Source organism: Rhinopithecus roxellana, chromosome 16 (genome assembly GCF_007565055.1).
Source record: "Rhinopithecus roxellana isolate Shanxi Qingling chromosome 16, ASM756505v1, whole genome shotgun sequence".
Classification (NCBI taxonomy): domain Eukaryota; kingdom Metazoa; phylum Chordata; class Mammalia; order Primates; family Cercopithecidae; genus Rhinopithecus; species Rhinopithecus roxellana.
In genome coordinates, this window is record NC_044564.1 from 53,658,930 (window position 1) to 53,676,372 (window position 17,443).

Here is a 17,443-nt window from a genome sequence, read left to right on the forward strand (position 1 = left end):
TTGTTTGTTTTGTTTACCTCATTTAGTCTTTAACCTTCTCAGGAAGGTACTATAACTAGCCCCCTTTTATAGAGGGAAAAACTGAGATATAGGAAGTTTATATAAGATCACTCAGGTCATCTAAAGCGACAGAACCAGGAATTGGAGTAGCCAGAGGATTCTAACAGCTTGAGCTTTTCAGTACCACACTATCCTGGGAGGTGGTATTTAAGATAAGGAGAGGTAGCTGCTGAGATGACAGCACCAAATTCCGTTAGCAGCCATGAGGCCCCTGCTCCAGCTACAGTGGTTCTAAGAGGGAAGTATTTACATGCCAATGAAGGTGAGTCACTAAAAATCAGAATCCTTTCTTTAGAATTTCTAGCAACCCACAATATCTGCTTCCAGAATAGGGTAGAGACTTTTCAGAGCTCCTATATATCTTGCCCTACCCAAGTTACGGCTAATTTCTGTTATACCATCAATCCCCAGAGAATCAAAGTGGAGATGGACTTGGAAATGATATTGAATAAAAGGCAAAAGATTGAAGTCCCAGTTCAGGAAAGGACTTAGCCCTTCTAGGCCTTGTTTTCCTTGTGTGTAAAATGAAAAAAATAATGCCCACTACATAGGATGGTGAGAATCAAACCAGAGGCATGGAGAACTTTGATGGCACATATTTTTGACATGCAAGGATTTTGTTTTTTTTTTCGTCCTATCAGTCAAAGGGCACATTACAACCAAATTCTATAAACCCCTATGACAAGGCCATGTGAATCCCAAAGAGCCTTCCTTTGTAGTATTATTATTAGTCTTGGTCAGGTCATGTTCCTTTTTTTTTTTTTTTTTCCATCTGTAAGAGGAGGGATATTAATCACCAAGGTTGCCTCCAATTTTGGTATTTTGTGGCTTTGTGTTCCAGGTGTAGGAAAACCAAACCCAGGGTTTCTAAATGGCAGGTTGGGCACTTCTAGGCAACCTTACTCTTCTAAGGTGAACAGTCACATTCCTCACATCCCATCTCTCACACAGGAAATCTAACATCTATTATAATTATAGTGGTTCCAATGGCCAGCAAGTTCAAGTGTTAGAGAAAAAGATAACTGGACTGTCTACAAGAGATGGGTGGATATCCTGTTTCACAGGCAACCTGTTAGAAGTGGGGTGATAGCATTCTTACACTTTTGTTCCAGGTAGAACCAGACACACGAGGAATGCAGGACAATGTGACCTTTGAGGGAGCTTCTAGCCTTGTGATCTCATGTGACTGCTTCACTGATAAGTATCACTTGAAGCTGATGTCAGGTATGACCAGCCCAGGGCTCTCACAGGCTTCCTGCCTCTCTGCAGGGTCTCTACACAGGGGACTCTCAAGTGCTAGACAATGTCAACAGGGGCAGTCATAACTTGAGGGGGTAACTGGAGCGTGGTCCTGTAGCAGCTGTGTGCTAGCTGAATGCTCTCCCAGTCCCTCCAGAGCAGGGCTGACCCCATTCCAAGGGAAGCTAGTCCCCTGGGGAGCATAGGAGCTGCAGCTGGGAATGATGGATCCATTCTCAAAGGGAAAGAACATGAGGGGATCAGTCAGTCTGGTCATAGTCCACTATATAGACCACCCCCAGTGGTCTCACCCCCTGGGCTCTGCCAGCCTCAAGCAGGTGATGGGACAGTTCACCTATGCAACATGAAGCCTGGTTAGCAGCCTCAAGATTCATCATGATGCCAGTGGGCTGAGCTGCTGGCACATTACCATGAGATGAGCATGGGTAGCCTCCCCAGGCCCCATGCAGTGGGAACCCACTATCAGTTCATTCTGGGTCTCCAGCAGGCCATGCTCATTTCTGCCTTGGCTGTTCCCTCCTGAAATGCTTGGTCGTCAGCCTTGCACAGCTGGCTCCCTTCTGTAACTCAAGTTTCATTTCAAATATCACTTTCTTAGGCCTTCCATGGACACAGCCTCCCCAACCCTCTATCACACACCCTGTTTTGTATTTCTTATAGACCTTTTCAATTTCTGAAGTGATCCCATTCATTTGTTTTTCATGTTTATTTTCTATTTTCTCTGTTAGAATGTGAGCTCAGTTAGAACCAAGACCTTCTCTGTCTTCACCAATCAATGCTCAGCACCTAGAAAAATGTCAAGCAGATAATGCAGAATCAATAAATATCAGTAGAATTAGTTAATCCTATCTAGGACAGGTGTGCAGTGGCATGAACAGCGTTTCTCTCTATGCTCTAAAGCAGTGGTGAGATTTCAAGACTCCAGGGTGGCTTTGGTAGATACTTTTGAATACCTAACCATTGTAGGTGCCATCCCCTCTTCTTCTATCCGTTAAAGATCTGAGAATCATTCTCTGAGCCTTGGGAGCTGGCTCCTGGCACTCATGTTTTTACTATATAATTTTCTCACTTAGGAATGTTTTTGGTTGCAGGCAAAGGCAACAATAACAACAACCTATTAAAGTATACTGTGATGTCAACAAATAGGTTTTCATTTTTCTCAAATAAGAACAAATCAGGAGGGATGCTGTCCAGTGTCAGTGTGGCAGTTCAACCATACAGGGACCTTGGCTCTTTCTCCTTTGTGCCCTCTATTCTTAGCACACGGCTTTCCTATCATACTTGTCACATCATGGTTACAAGATGGCTGCTGAATCACCAGGCATCATGCCTGCATTCCAGAGAAGGAGAAAAGCAAAAGGAATCAGAGCCATGCCTGGGAAATCTGTTGTTCCTTTTTATAAGAAAGACAAAAGCTTTCCCAGAATCATATCCAACTAACTTCTATTTATATCTCCTACATTAGACTTGGGTCACAATGCCACTCTCAACCAATTACTGACAAAGAGAAATGGGATTACTATGACTGGTTTAGACTATCACAATTCATCCTCTGAGACTGGGGTGGGAATGTATCTTCCCTAAGATCAAGCTATTGTCACACTGTCCTGAACAAATTGGGATTCTAACAGGAAAAATGAGAGAGACACGGCTGTTAGCTATGCTATAGCTAAATGAACGAGAGGGGGATTTGACCAATAATTGGGCCTATACACTTCTCTTTGCCAAGAATTACAGCTGAGACACAGACACAGAGAAAAAGGGAGATCCCCTGCACCATTGTGTTTCTGAACTTTCTTGAGATGTGGTTGTTTAAATTCTTTAAATTTTGTCAGATGCTTAAGTATTTTACTACCCTAAAAGTGTCTTCTTTTCCTGAAGCAAGTTCAAGGTGATTTCTGTCATTTAAAACCAAAGTGTCTTTGTTACAGGAGCGTCTAACTACAAACATTCTGCGTGGCCCAATCAGGCTGCGCTGCATGGTTTATATAGGGTGTCAGACAGTCATTCACACCTCCCTCAGGAACAGCAGGGCCCTTTGCACCAAACCCTCTGCTCCTCCTGAGGTGACCAGAACACTGTAGACATTATGTCATCAGCCTGACAACATCCTCCTTTTCCCTTTCACGTTCAGACAGCATTTGCTGAGGTCCCAAGTGAACAGAGAGGCCTTTGGACACTAAAGGCCTGTGCTGTACAGAGAGATGGAGGTTGTACAACATCATCCACACTAACTAGTGGAGCACTGGGACTGCTGAGATGTCACATCACAAGTCCATGACAAAGGCAAAAAACACACCGTACCTTCTGATCATTAGCCCAGTGCTCTTTTTTCTTTTCTAAACCACCTGATTATCTAGGTCAAACACAAAAACATTCACACAGTCATCCACACCCCCTCAATGAGGAAAGACTGTAATGTGTAAAGCCTGCCCAGCCCAGCTTAGGATTCCCTTCCTGCTAATAGCCACAAGGAATATTTTGGGGCAGATTACAAGGATTATCACTCACCTGTTCTACAAGGATATCTCAACAGATTTCTTGCTCTGTCATCTCTAAACCTGATCTAAATTCTTTGTTAATGTGTATCTTTCCCCAACTTATGCAAATTTTAGACAGGGTTTCTCAAAATGTGTTGCTTGCAACTTATGGGTTTTACATGAACAAATGGTTCTGTCAGATAACTTTTGGAAACACCTGGTTAAAGAAATTTAAACGGCTTTTTCATTGCCAGACATTGCAAAGCTGTCAATATTCTAACATGCATGATGAATATCTAAGAAAGGGATGCAGCACGTGGCATTTTCCAAATTTATTTAATCACTTAATGAAAGTTTTTTTCTTGACATATATGAAAGACTGATAATCTAAGAGATGAGCTTTGGGAGACACTGCTGGTGGGAAGGAGTGCAGGGGTACATCCTAAAACCTCCTACCCATAAGTACCAAGAGACATATTCTGTGACTTGGTTTTGTAGGTAAGGCCTGAACTTAGGTGTTCCCTAGTAAATATTGCTAGATAGTTAGAACTACCACTTAGCACACAGCACCCGAGTCCTGCATGACAGCTGCTATACTGGGCAGAAGCACCTTGCTGTATGGGGGCAGTATACTGTGTTCTTGGACTAATCACGTTATTTCTCTCAGCATTAGGTTCCTCTCCTTGAAAATAAGCATTTTAGGCCATGTGAGAATGGGAAGAATGAAGTCATTACTAGAGAGTTCAATACACTATTAGTTTTCTTCTGTTCCAACCTTTAATCCAAGCAATTTTGGTTGATGTGAGGGTAATAAGCCACATTGACTTCAGTGACCTGACATGAATTAAACACTTATTTGTCTTGTCTAGATCCACTTTCCCGAAAAGACCACTTGGCACAACATAAAAATATCCTGCCTACCTATATGCAAACATATCCCTAAATATCTGGCACTGATTCCGTTGCCACCTAAACTTTATATGCTTCAAGCATCCCTGAACTGACAACATGATTTCAGGAGAATTAAATGCCTGGATTGACAATAGTTCTGCCAAAGCTTCATCTGTAGGACATCCAGAAAGAAAAGCTCCTTTCCCTGGCAGGCTATTTTTCAGGGGTAGAGAAACTCAAGTCAAAGAAGAGAAAAACTGAGCAAACTTATTTATCATCACAATTTAATAATATAAACTGCAATTCATAAAATCAGTCTGAGAGAATTTTGTTTCTAACTCTAAAGGTTCAACATTAATAGCCATGTGATAATACAAAAAAATCATTGTTTATCTTTATCCCCAAGAGGAGTATGTTCAGGTTATGTTAATAAGGATCATAACTTCTCTGAATTTACTTTGGCCTTATACCTCTCTAAATGGAATCATTTGAAGTGTCTGAGAAAAGTTCAGGTTTTAACCACATCCCTGTCTCTTAGTTCTGTGAAAGAAGGAATGGTCTCTGTAGCAACGGGAACAATAATATTAAAAGGCATAGTAGTGTAATAGGAAAAAAATGAACAAGAGCATCAGAGGACCAAGATTCTAGTCAGTTTTCAGATAGTTGATGTGCTTAGGGGTTGGACTGTGTCCACCAAAAAATTCATATGTTAAAGTCCTAACCCTCAGTACCTCAGAATGTGATCTTCTTTGGAAAAGAGGTCTTTACAGGGGCAATCAAGTTAAAATAAGGTCATTAGAGTAAGCCCTAATCCAGTATGACTGGTGTCCTTATAAGAAAAGGAAATTTGAAGACAAACATGCAAAGAGGGAAGAGAATGTGAAGAGACACAGGGAGAAGATGGCCATGTACAAGCCAAAGGGAGAGCCCCGGAACACATCCTTTCCTTATAGCCTCAGAAGAAACCAATCCTGCCAACCCTTTGACTTGTGGATGCTCCATCTCCAGAACTGTGTGAGACAGTAAAGTCCTGTTGTTTAAGCCACCCAGTTCGTGATACTTTGTTATGGCAACCCTGACAAAGTAATGCAGCTGTTTTCCTGGGTAAGTCTTTTAATATCTCAGGGTCTCAGTCTCCTCATCTATAGCATTGTGGGGTAGATGGCCTTTGAAATTGCTTTTATCTATAAAGGTTAGTGATCAATGATGCAGGTAGCCTCTCTCCAACTCTCTAGAGATGTACACAAGTACCATCTTCTGAGAAAAGTTTTCCGTCTTATCTACAGATCAATGGATTATAGATGGGTTGAAACCAGCTTTGATTATCCCATCTGGCCACCCTAATTTGTAATTCAGTAATGACTTTAGTAAGCAAAATAAGGAGGAAAGGAAGCTCATAGTCTCCTGTGAAAGGCTACAAACTCAGTTCATCTCTTTTTACAAGGAATTAATCATCTGGAAAAACTGACTTCTAACAGATTCTAATGGAGGTGCTAGGGTGGGGCTCAGGCAAAAAGATCAATAACAAATGTAAATTTTATGATGTGGTTCTCCATGGCGGAACCTCTGTCAAACAAATAATAAAAGCACACACTTTGTGCTCTCTTCACAACCCATTTCTGGACTCTCTGTCACTCAAATGTTTATCATGAAAGAAAACATGTTTCAGGTACAACTATTAAATTTCTGAGTGTCACTACCCTGTTCCATCTCACCAATAAAACAGTTAATAACAAGGACTTTTTGCAACATTTATCAACCTCTCATCAGCAAGTATTATCTTGGTAAAATCCCAAACTATTAATGCTTCTTCAAAGCCTGGAATATAGTATTAATGTCAGAATCATAATGGGTAAGAGGAACATTTTGGCAACAGAAATTGTAATTCTAAATGCTATAAAACAGAACTAACGTTCTAGCTCCCCTTCTCTGTACCTCATTGAATATATACTTTCCTGCCAAAAGAAATAGGAGGATAAGCATCCTACTCTATAATTCAATTTTATCATTGCAAACCAAGGTCACCTTCTTAAGTAGCTGAACAGCTGACTTAGCATCAAGTATACTAAAATAAAACTCAACATACTTTGCAAACATATATCCACCATTTAAATGGACAGTGCTTGCATCAGTCAGGATCCCAGTGAGAAAGAACACTCATATTAGGATAATTCAAAGGAGGTTTATTTAATAAGGAACTTTTTACAAGGGTGTATACAAGATGTAATAGAACCACAAGGGTTTGCAGGCAAAAACCAAAGATTAGAAGCTGAAGTGCTTACACCACCCTTATGCACAAGGAGATGAGGAGTTGCCAGAAGCAGGAAGAAGAAAGTCATGTTGAGAGGAGAGCCCAATACCCTGATTTTACTTACCTCCCTCACTTCAGTTTCCTCCCAGGACACCCCATTGTTCAAACCCAATTACAGACAGAAAAAAAAGAGTGCCCATTAAAGTGTTCCATGAGGGTCAGCCTCTAAAGACCAGGGTGAGTAGATTTGGAGGGGGTGATTGGACAATATATAGCATAGTGCTAAATAACCCCAACAAACTCACTTGGATACTATTTGTAAATTTTGAGAGTAGAAAGATGTCTACTCCTGTTCACCACTTTATTCCCAGCTGTATCATTCCAATACCAATGAATTATCTGATTTTCTTGTTACCGGTGGAGGCTGTCTACGTTTTGGGCATCTTGAACAGAATTGGACAAAATGCACAAAACAAGGAAGGAATGAAGGGATTTATTGAAAATGAAAGTACATTCCACAGTGTAGGAGCGGGCCTGAGCATAGGGGCTCAAAGGCCCTGTTACAGCATTTTTAGGAGTTTAAATACCCTCTAGACAATTCCATTGGTTACTTGGTGTATGCCCTACATAAATGGAGAGGATGAAGTAAAATTACAAAGTCATTTACTCAGTGTACATCCCATGGAGAGGATATTTCCTGTCATAGCTGAAGTGTGAATGGGCCTTATGTCCCCTGCCTCCAAACCCTATTTTCCTGCCTCACTCTGAAGCCTCACTCTGAAGTTGAATTGGTGGCAACAATTCAACTTGATTCAGACACTGGCTACCCAGAGTTAGCCTAGACCCCACACAGTAAGGCTTCGGTTCCATAAGAAGCCCTCACTTTAGCTGCTAGCTGTACATGATGTCTCCAGGCTACTGCACTTCTGCCCAGTCTACCACAAATTTGGGGGTTTCCACAACAACTCCCCAGGTTCAATAGTTTGCTAGAATGACTGGCAGACTCAGAAAAGCTATCTACTTTCAATTATACTTTTATTATAAAGGATACAATTCAGGAACATCCAAATGGAAGTGATGCACAGGACAAGGTATGGGGCAGGGAGGGGACACAGCTCTTCCATGCCGTCTCTGGGTAATACACCCTCCCAATATGTCAATGTAGTCACCAACCAGGAGGCTCCCTTACCCTTATTGATTCAGAGTTTTTATGAAAGCATCGTTACCACATAGACAGGATTTACTAAAGCATTTCCTACTGCTGATTGAACTCAGTCTCCAGCCCTCTCCCCTCTCTGGAGGTGGGGAGGAAGGCAGGGCAGAGCTGACAATTCTAACCCTATAATCAGGTGGTTGGCTCCTCTGGCGACCAACCCTTATCCTGAAGCTATCTAAGCACTGCCCTCTTTAGTCACCTCATTAGCATGCAAAAGACACTCTATCACTCAGGAATTTACAAAGGTTTTGGGAGCTCTGTACCAGAAACTGGGACAAAGACCAGATACATATTTTTTCTCATGTTACACCAACACATTGTACCACACAGGACCTGGCCCATAACAGACACTCAATATTTACTCATGGATGATGCAGTCTTCAGTAGGCCACTCTAGGGTTCTTTCTTCATTCTTTCCTGCCTTATTTTCAAGGTATTAGTGCATCTGTTAGGCCTAAATTCTACATGGTTTTAAGATCCACGTCCCCCTCTAGCTGGATACCTTGAGAAGACAAACCTTAATGGCTCCCTGAACCTTAGAGAAATTCATACCTCTTGACATCCCAGGCATAGGTAGACTCAAAGAAGAAATATTCACTAAGATCTTTTAGAAATGGATTCTTAACTATTGATGAACTAGCTTCTTCAGTCTCTTCACAGTTTCATCTCTTCCGTCATCAACCACCACGCTCTTAGGTCCTTAAAAAGAGGAGGAAGCTAAGGTTGGACATTTTCTGGGGGTCGTGGGATATTTTGTTCTAATGTCATATGTTGTACATCATGCTACCAAAAAGAATGTACATTCTGGATGGTTACACAATGATGTGAGTTCCACCTTATTCTTTAAAAACTCCAAGTGATCAACATTTTACATATTATGGGGGAAAAATAGATTTCTACCAGGAGAAAATGTGAAACCAGGAATGAGGAAAACAAAAAGATGGAGCAAGGCTATTCCAAATCAACTTAAGAAAATGAAAGTGAAAAACATAAACCCATTCAGGGCTAACATATCTTGAAAACATGATGTGAAAGTTTGAGATTTAAATAGGGGTAAGGCGGAAGAGTGTTGAAGTTTTGTACCTATGAGCAGAGCAAGGTGTCATTCTGGGGACGGATAGGTTTCCCTATGGCTAGTAATGGCTTTCTAACATTAACAAAATGGACAAAGCTCTATTACCAAACTCTGGGTTCTCTACATGAAGAGTTATCCAATAGCTTGAATAGGTCCTTTAGGGGAACATTTTTAGCCCTGCTCACACACTCATAGCCAACCTTTCTGTGGAAGTGGGGTGCCTTTCAGCCTGAGCAAAAGTAGTAAATGGATTCCTGAATTTCTTCAGTTGAGTGTCCCCTCTGGGTAATGCATCCTCTGTGCATGAGACACTTGCTTTGATCAGTAAGCACACATATCATCACTTCAGGCACTGATCAAGAAAATGCAGCCAAGAATAGATTGTGATATGCAGCTTGCAAAAGTTTGCTAGAGACTCTTGATACTAGGAACAATTGCCTAAGGTCATTGTTCTAAAGCCAGTTGATCATCCTAAATAACCAGGTGGGGAGGGATAGACAGGTAGGTCATTGAAAGGAAAGACAGCAACAGAGAATGGAGTGAATATCTGAGCCCCACTCAAAGTTGTACTTAATCAAAATTTCTAAAGGGAGGGACTTTTAAAAGTCACAGCCTTTCTCCCTCCCCACAATCATACAGCAGTGAAAGGTAAATCAATTATCCTTTCCATATCTCTATACTATACTTACCTGGATTGGGTACATTAAAATAACATGGAGAATCTTTTCCAAATATTCTGAACCTCCTCTCTTCCCTTCATCCCACCTCTTCTTCAGTTGAAATCCACTGAGCACTACTTCTCTATTACACTTAGCTACTAAAAAGAAATATATTTGGGTCACATATCTTAATTCCCTGCTGACATACTTTAATGGAATTAATATTTAACAATACACACTTGACTTAGATCAGAAATGCCTTACAGGAGTTACCTATTTGAATTTTACATTGTTACATCTTCTGGAAAATCATAGTTTCAATCATCTGACACATTGTCCCATGTCTATTACATAAACCCTTCACAAAAATTCCATGTCAGAAGAGAGGTGGTCCCCCCAGCAGAACATGTCTGTGCCTTTCTAACAGACCATGATAATAAGATAATGCAAAGCATTGCCCCAGTGTCTCAGTTGCTAGGAAACAAGCCTTTTTTTAAAGAAATAACTGTGCATATTGATAAGAATCCTTTGAAGTGGAGCCTTATAAGACAATGCTGTCCAACAGAACTTCCTGTGATGATAGAAATGTCCTATACCCATACTGTCCAATTCAGTAGCCAGTAGTCACATGGCTAGTGAACACTTAAAATGTGACTAGTACAACTGAAGAAATTTTACATTTTATTTAATGTCAACTAATTTAAACAGCAGCATGTGGCTAGTAGCTACATTGAACAGCACGACTGTAAGGTTACTTTTTCTTTCAGACTTTGGAGTTAGTACTTACATAGAAGTAAAACAATAGAATTTTTTATGGTAGTTTCAATTTAGGTGCAAATACTATGCTTAAATTATGAGTGTCATTGTCTTTTAGTAATATTGTTTGAAAGGCCTTGACTCTAGAAGCTTGGCTGCTTCCAATAGAGAGGAAGAGTCTCACGTCCTCTCTCTAGGGCAGACTTATTTAACAGGACATGTCTCTAGTCTGGGCTGACGACAGAATTGCTGACCTTCTGCTGAACAGTGCCACTCCACCTAAGTGATGGTGGGGAGTGGGGATAACATTTATTCTCCCCTCAGCTAGGGAGGGACCCTTCAATATTCCAAACTCACCTAATAGAGGGAGGGAAGGAGGTGGCTTTAAAGCTGCTTTGTTTAATTTACACATGGAGAAAGTGCTGTCTGTTTAAGGAAGAGCCCAGTGCATTTGCCAGATTTCTCAACCTCGACACTACCGACATTTGGGTCTGATAATTTCTTTGTTGTTGGGGGCTGAATTGTATTTTATCAGATGTTGAGCAGCATTGCTGGCTTCTACTCATTAGATTCCATAGCATCCCCCATTCCTCCTAGTAGTGGTAACTGAATATTTCCCCAGACGCTGTCAAATGTCCTCTGGGGGGCAAAATCACCCTGGATTGAGAACTGTTGACTTAGACAGTAAGGTTTTAGACTGGAGACAACTTAAGAAAGGAGACCCAATCTAGCTTAGTTTTTTTTTTTTTTTTTTTTTTTTTTTTGCTGTTACTTTGTTTTATTATTATTTTTTAAATATCCAGTCCCTAGCAGATGCCTGGTACATGATAAGCATTCAAGTAAATATTGCTTGGATGAATAAAAAGCCACTGTTATATATTTTTAACCTTTAAATTATCTACTTCAGTGCCTAACATAGTGTAAGAGCCAATGAACACATGTTTTCTGGTCTGTTAATATTCTTACAGGTGTTAACAAAAAGCAAGAATTCCTACCAATGACTATTTGAGGAAGAAATATCATAGGAAAAATAAATCTTTTGCATATCTTAACGTGCATGAAGCCATCTTCCTGGCCTGTTAGGAATTCAAGCTAGAAATGTAAGTCTAAAAATATAGTCTTACCATTTCCAAAGGAAGGGCCGTAATTGCAAGTGAAAAAGCAAGGCTCCCTTTCTTCCTTGGGCCAGTTACCGACCCGGCCCAGTCCGCAGGCGCGGGAAAGTTGAACTAATAAAGTTTGTATGAGTGGAGGCGGCGGCAGGTTGAGTGGAGGAGGCGGCGGTGAGGCCCCGGAGCAGGCTTTGAAGAGCTGGGGCTCCGGCTCCGGGAAGACACGCTGAGGGTCCTGGCTGCCTTCCTTAGGCGTGGTGAGGCTGCTGGGTCTCCTGTTCCAAGTCCACTCAGCCCTGCCCAAGAAGAGCCAACAGACTTCCTGAGCCGCCTTCGAAGATGTCTTCCCTGCTCCCTGGGGCGAGGAGCAGCACCCTCTGAGTCCCCTCGGCCTGGCTCTCTGCCCATCCGCCCCTGCTATGGTTCAGAGCCTGGCCCAGCTACTCCAGACTTCTATGCCTTGGTGGCTCAGCGGCTGGAACAGCTGGTCCAAGAGCAACTGAAATCTCCGCCTAGTCCAGAATTACGGGGTTCCCCACCCACAGAGAAGGAAGCCATACCGCGGAGGCTGGTGGCCCTGCTGGAGGAGGAGGCAGAAGTCATTAACCAGAAGCTGACCTCGGACCCCGCCCTGCGCAGCAAGCTGGTCCGCCTGTCCTCCGGCTCTTTCGCCCGCCTGGTGGAGCTGTTCTGTAGCGGGGAGGACAACTCTCGCCCGCTGTTCTGTAGCCGGGAGGATAACTCTTGCCCAAGCCGAGCATGCCCCGGGCCCCCGACTCCTTCCCCGGAACCCCTGGCCCTTCTGGCCCTGGCCATGGAGCTAAGCCGGCGCATGGCCGGGCTGGGGGGCACCCTGGCTGGACTCAGCGTGGAGCACGTGCACAGCTTCATGCCCTGGATCCAGGCCCACGTGGGCTGGGTGAGCCATTGAAACCTCTCTCTCCGGGCCTCACTTTACCCAACTGTCATGTGATAGAGGTTCTTAGGTTCCTCTCAGACCTCAGGTATTCTCCAAGCTCCACTGCGTTCGTTCTGTGTTGAGCCCTTGCTGTATGCCAGGACTGCAGTGATGAGTGTGGACGCTATGCCTGGCATCAATGACTGGGTACACTAATACTGTGAGCGTGAAACCAGTGGCTGAGGTTACTCAGGGACAGGCCGGGTGAGGTGGCTCATGCCTGTAATCCCAGAACTTTTGGAGGCCGAGGCAGGAGAATCATTTGAGGCCAGGAGTTCAAGACCAGCCTGGACAACATAGTAAGACCCCATCTCTACAAAAATTGAAAGTAATTAGCCAGGGTCAGGTGTGGCGGCTCACGCCTGTAATCCCAGCACTTTGGGAGCCTGAAGCAGGTGGATCATCTGAGATCAGGAGTTTGAGACCAGCCTGGCCAGGGTGATGAAACCCCGTCTCTACTAAAAAAAATACATAAATTAGCTGGGCTTTGTGACAGGTGCCTGTAATCCCAGCTACTCGGGAGATTGAGGCATGAGAATTGCTTGAACCTGGGAGGCAGAGATTGCAGTGAGCTGAGATCGCGCCACTGCACTCCAGCCTGGGTGACAGAGTAAGACTGTGTCTCAACAAAATAATATAATAATAAAAACCGGGTGCGGTGGAAAAAAATAAAATAAAAATAAATGAAAAAAAAAAAAAAACAAGAAAAAGCAAGGCTCCTTGACCTCCTCACCTCCTCTCCTCACCAAAGTTCATCTGGGTGCTGGGTCAGTAAAATTCCTTCCTCACTGACTGTGGGAGCCAGTCCTCTTCAGCACCAGATACAATCTCCAAGAGCCCAGGCTGCCAGCTTCCCTGCAGGAGAAAAATAGACAGCTCAGTTCAGTTTGTGGTTCCTGAACCTTTAAGCTTCATTTGCCAGCAGGTAATGCTTTTATCTCATTTGTCACAATCAAACCCTGAAGAATAAATCTACTACCTAATTAAAGCTAAACCCTCTGCACCTAAAATTTAGGAGACGTCTCATCTCCAAGTACATATGGAATAGCATGGCAGGGAGAAAATAAAGGCATTCCCACCACGTACAGATTTAAACCGACAATACATTTAGCATAATCTGCCCTTCACTGTCTCTTTACCTAAACTCTTTATGGCATTTTAAGCTTCCTGGACAAGATTTTCTATTTAATGGGAAATATCACTAAGTTCCATATCACTGGCTGTACATTTAAAGAACTGCTGCATTCAAATAACCAAAATCATTAAGGCACACTGCTACTTTTATCAGGGATAAGGTCAGAGCATTTATTATAATTAAACAAAAGAGCAGAAGGAAGAGTAGTGGTTTGCCAGAGACAAATTAGAAACACCTGGGAGGTGTTTAAAAGTCCCAAGGGTCAGGCCACACCTCAGATCAATTAAATCAGTATCTCAGGGGTGATACCTAGGCATTGTAATTTTTAAAAAAATAAATGCGGCCGGGCGCAGTGGCTCAAGCCTGTAATCCCAGCACTTTGGGAGGCCGAGACGGGCGGATCACGAGGTCAGGAGATCGAGACCATCCTGGCTAACATGGTGAAACCCCGTCTCTACTAAAAAAATACAAAAATCTAGCCGGGCGAGGTGGCGGGCGCCTGTAGTCCCAGCCACTCGGGAGGCTGAGGCAGGAGAATGGCGTAAACCCGGGAGGCGGAGCTTGCAGTGAGCTGAGATCCGGCCACTGCACTCCAGCCCGGGGGGCCGAGCGAGACTCCGTCTCAAAAAAAAAAAAAAATAAATAAATAAATAAATAAATGCTTTATTTTAGAACAGTTTTAAGTTTTACAGAAAAATTGAAAAGGTAATAAGGAAGTTTCCATATATGCCACATCCAATTTCCCCTACTAATAACACCTTATATGAGCATGGTACATTTCCTGCAATTAATGAGCCAATACTGATACATTATCATTAATTAAGTCTATAATTTATTCACATGTCCTTAGATTTTCCCTAATATCCTTTTTCCTTTCCCAAGATTTCATCTGGAAACCCCCAGTACATTTGGTTATCATGATGTTTTAGGTTCTTCTTAACTGTAACAGTTCTCAGATTTTCCTTGTTTCTGATGACCTTGACTTTTTTTGAGGAGTACTGGTCAGATATTTTATAGAATGTCCCTCAGTTGGGGTTTGGCTGATGTTTTCCTCATTATTAAACTGGGATTATGTGCTTTTGGGAAGAATACCACAGACGTAAAGTGTCATTCTCATCACATCTGATCAAGGGCACACTGTCAACATGACATTGATGTTAACCTTGATCACCTGGCTAAAGTAATGTATGTCAGGTTTCTTTAGTATAAAGTTACTCTTTTTTCCCCCTTTCCATATTGTACTTTTTGGAATAAAGTGAATATGTTTAACCCACACTTAAGGAATGGGGGACTTATGTTCCACTTCCTTGAGAGCGGAATATCCACATAAATTAGAAGTATTTAGCACAGGAAATTTGCCTATTCTTCATTTATTTATTTATTCAATAATGTACTCACATCAGCATGGATTATATATATTATTTCACGTTTTGGGTATCAGTTCAATACTAAAGTATTGTATTTATTTTGTTGCTCAAATGTTCCAACTTTGGCTACTGGTAGTTCTTTTAGTTGGCTCTATGACCCTTTGACATATCCCCTTTGTTTTGTGTGTGTGCATGTGTGTGAGGGCTTTTTTTTTTTTTTCCTGGAACTTCCTTACTTTTTGGCATACAAGATGCTCCATGCACACCTTCTATATTTTCTTCTGTCATCCTAGAATCAGCCAGTTATCCAAGCTGTGGTTCATTTAGTTGGAGAATAATATTAGAAACCAAGAGCCTGGTGCTAGGTATACTCATTGCTACTGGGGTGTCATTAACTCTAGACCTTCTCAGCTGACAGAGAAAGGAAATACGTGTGCATATACTAACCCATATCGATATAAATACACATATCTGTAAATATTTCTATATGTAACCATCAATATCTATAATAAGCTAATAGGAGTTGATATGATGTCTCCAACTATTATCTATTACCTCATAGATGATTCCAGCCTCCTCCTTTTGCTTATCTGTAACCTCCCACACCAACAGTGAGAAACTTGGCTCTCACCATTACCCATCCATTTACTTAATTGCTCAGTTCTAGTATGCATGTTTAGCAGAGTCAGAATTGCTAACCTGTACTTCCACAGAAACAACTTTATCAGCTAGAGTAGCATGCTTATGTTATAGGCTTCTTTATAGCCTTTACTCTCACAGTCTCCATTCATTTCTAAAGTTGTTTAGGTCACCACCATTTTTCCTTCACACTCCTCAGTGAGGTTGTTTTAATACATTTGTAATACAGTTAGCTTATTTTGTCATAATTTTGCATTTAATCCTGGAAACCTCCAATCCCCTAAATGATTTGTTAAAGTTTCACATACATTAAAGTTCACTCTTTGTGTTCCAAAGTTCTATAGGTTTTGACAAATGCATAAAATTATGTAACCATGATTACAGTATTATATAGAATAGCTTCACTGTTGTAAATAATCCCCTGTGCTTCACTTATTCAACCCTCTCCCCCGTTCCCTAAGCCCCTGGAAACCACTAATCTTTCTATTATCTCTATAGTTTTGCCTTTTTCAGAATGTCATTGAATTTGAATCATATAATGTGTAGCCTTATCATACTGGCTTCTTTCACTTAGCAATATGTACTTAAGATTCATCCATATCTTTTTGTGGCTTGATAGTTCATTTTCTTTTATTGTTGAATAATATTCCATTGTGTTGATATGCCACAGTTTGTCCATTTATATATTGAAGGGCATCTTGGTTGCTTCTATCCATAATTTTAGCAATTATGAATAAAACTGCTATAAACATTCACATACAAGTTTTTATATGGATATAAGTTTTCAAGTCAATAACTTAGTTTTCACATCAGTAAAAATATTTGATTACTAGATAGTATGTTAAGACTGTCAGGCCTCTTGAGCCCAAGCTAAGCCATCATATCCTCTGTGACCTGCAGGTATACATTCAGATGGCCTGAAGCAACTGAAGAACCACAAAAGAAGTGAAAATAGCCCCTTCTGCCTTAACAGATGACATTTCTCCATTGTGATTGGTTCCTGCCCCACCCTAACTGATCAATCGACCATGTGACATTCCTTCCCAGGACAATGAGTCTCATGATCTCCCCACCCTGCACCTTGTGACCTCCACTCCTCCCTGAAAGAGCTAACCACCTTTAAGTGTACTTTTCCGCTACCTACCCAAAGCCTATAAAACTGCTCCACCCCTATTCTCCCTTTGCTGACTTCTTTTTCAGACTCAGCCTGCCTGCACCCCGGTGATTAAAAAGCTTTATTGCTCACACAAAGCCTGTTTGGTGGTCTCTTCACACAGACTCATGTAACATTTGGTGCCAAAGACCCAGGACAGGGGGACTCCTTCGGGAGACTGGTCCCCTGTCCTCGCCCTTTCTCCTTGAGGAGATGCACCTACAACCTCAGACCAGCCCAAGGAACATCTCACCAACTTTCAATCGGGTAAATGACCTCTTTTTATTCTCTTCTCCAGCCTCTCTCGCTATCCCTCCACTCTTCAATCTCTCCCTTCCTTAATTTCGGTTCCTTTCCCTTTCTGGTAGAGACAGAGGAGACGCATTTTATCCATGAACTCAAAACTCTGGTGCCGGTCATGGACTCGGGAA

The 17,443-nt window shown here is 42.0% G+C and overlaps 1 pseudogene; it reads left to right on the forward strand.

Moving 5' to 3' along the window:
- Window positions 1-234: 234 nt before the first annotated feature.
- Window positions 235-12,691, forward strand: LOC104682244 (annotated as a pseudogene).
- The last annotated feature ends 4,752 nt before the right edge of the window (window positions 12,692-17,443 follow it).